Source organism: Ramularia collo-cygni, assembly GCF_900074925.1.
Source record: "Ramularia collo-cygni strain URUG2 genome assembly, contig: RCC_scaffold05, whole genome shotgun sequence".
Lineage (NCBI taxonomy): Eukaryota > Fungi > Ascomycota > Dothideomycetes > Mycosphaerellales > Mycosphaerellaceae > Ramularia > Ramularia collo-cygni.
Window position 1 is genome coordinate 1,469,515 of NW_019716259.1, and position 2,348 is coordinate 1,471,862.

Consider the following 2,348-nt stretch of genomic DNA (forward strand, 5'->3'; position numbering starts at 1 on the left):
ACCGCGAGGATAACTACTAGACCGGCCTTTAACCTACTTTTAATCGATAGAGGTCCTATTAGAGGAAGAAGAATTATCGACGTAAGGGTAGATAGAGTAGGAGCTAGGAATTTAATATTCTAAGAGTAGTACTAATCCGTATAATAGCTCGAGTAAGCAGGATTTACTATTAACGAGGAGCAGAAGGAGCTAATAGAGTTAAAGGCTAGCCGTCGCTTCCTAACTTAAGATCTAACATTCGATCTAGCTATTAAAATCTATAACCGTTACTCCTACGTTAACGCTTTATTAATTTAGAGCCGGTCTATATAATCCTATTAGAGAATTGTCGAAGTATACCGGCTAATAATATCGTAGTAAAATAGTATACCCCGACGAGATAGTAGTAGATAGTAATAGAGAAGAAATAGGAACGGACAAGTAGTACGAGCGGTATTAGAATAGCGATAGGAACTTCTAGGTATGTTTCCTATCTATATAAAGGTATGCGATACTAACGGGAATAGAGCTATATAATCTAGAAGAAGAACTTCTATAATATCTATAGTAACTATAAGTTTTATAATTAGGCTTATAGCTATAACCGTAGGGACTTACTTAATCGCTAGGATAGAGATTAGGTACGGCCGAAGCGTAGTATATCGTAGGTAACAAGGTCTAGGCGTACTAGTAGTCGCTAGAGAATAGGGATAGTAGAGTACTAGTAATAGGGCTTAATTAGGGTAGAGGGTAGTTTTTAGAGAGGTAATTAGGGCGTTAAGGGTATCTAGGGGAGGAGGGAATCTCTTTTAAGTTCTTTATACTAGCGGCTTTAAGCGTTAGGAGTTTCTAATAGGTTACGAGGGCCTTAATTATAGTACTTAAAAACTACTTTTAAAATATATTTTCTATTTTATAATTACTTGCTTCTATACCTAAAATATAACTCCTCCTTGCTTTATATATTCGTATAATTTGTCCCTATAAATATCCTACGATTTATATTACTATCGCTCTATATTAAAGAAATATACTACCCTAACCCTAACCCTATAGTTTTTAGCAAAGTTTTCGCTAAGATTTATAACCTCTTACTACGCTAATTCCTTTCCCGTCTACCCTCTACTCTATTATACGCACATTCTATATAATAGGCCGCTCCCCTTCTATCCCCCTTAATCTTTATCTAAAAGTCGTTAAACTCTAGAATAATAATACGAGTATTACCGACATTTAAACCTTCCTTTATTTATAATAGCTATATACCTCCGAACGGACTATCCGTATAATCGTCGTAAAGAACGGTAGCGAACCCCGATAGTCGTTAAAGAACAGTCTTTACGATAATCCCCTCCTTTGCATCCGAATAGCCGAACTCTTCTACCTCGAAGCTCTACTAGATACGTATATCGTAGACAAATTAAACAAGGAGGGATTTACGATTAAGTACTATACCTTTATACGGTTTCGGCGGAGTATAGGTATTAAGAAACGACTAAGAGAAGGAGAGTTCCTTAAGCGTTAAGAGAAACATAAAAAGATTATAAAGAAGGAGATTAATCGCTCGAACCTTAGAGTATATAGAACAATATTACTATAAACATACTTCCGTATAACCGATCGTACGCGGCTTGCGCTTAGTAGGTTAGTATATTTATACGATATATATCTATAGGGTAGAAAGGGGTAGAAAGGGGTAGAAAGGGGTTTGCTAATATACTACTATATCGTAGGAAGCGACTATACGAGATAGCCCGTAAGGTCTATCCCGCTAGCCCGTATAATAGGGCTACGAAGTTTATACGTCGCCGTAGGAAGTATATTACGCCTAGCCCTAATACAGTCTAGAGTATAGATACACACTATAAACTTAAGGACTATAGCTTTTAGATCTATGCTACTATTAATGCAGACATACAGTTTATTCTATATACCTATCTTAGACCCTCTACCCGTATAATAGTATCTATACTATCTAACTTTGCGAAAGCTTGTAAAAAGCTTATAAGAGTACCTCGTATTATTCGGATAGATAAGGGTAAAGAGACACTCCTTATAGCGCAGGCTTAATACTAATACGTAAGGATTATTCGTAGGCGTAAAGTACGCTTTCGCCGCTACTTTGTATTTAGAACAAGTACTACTAATGTCCGTATCGAGGCATAGTAGAGCTAGCTTATATAAGGAAGGTTTAAGGTATAGTATATAAGTATATAGAGCATATTATCTATATATGCTTTAGTAACGCTCCCGTTATATCCGAATCTAATTATACGGGTTAGGCTAATTAATCTTAATATTATAGGGCTTCTTTATAATATTAAAGAAGAAGGGGTAGTTTTATAAAGTAAAGAAGGCTAACCGCATTA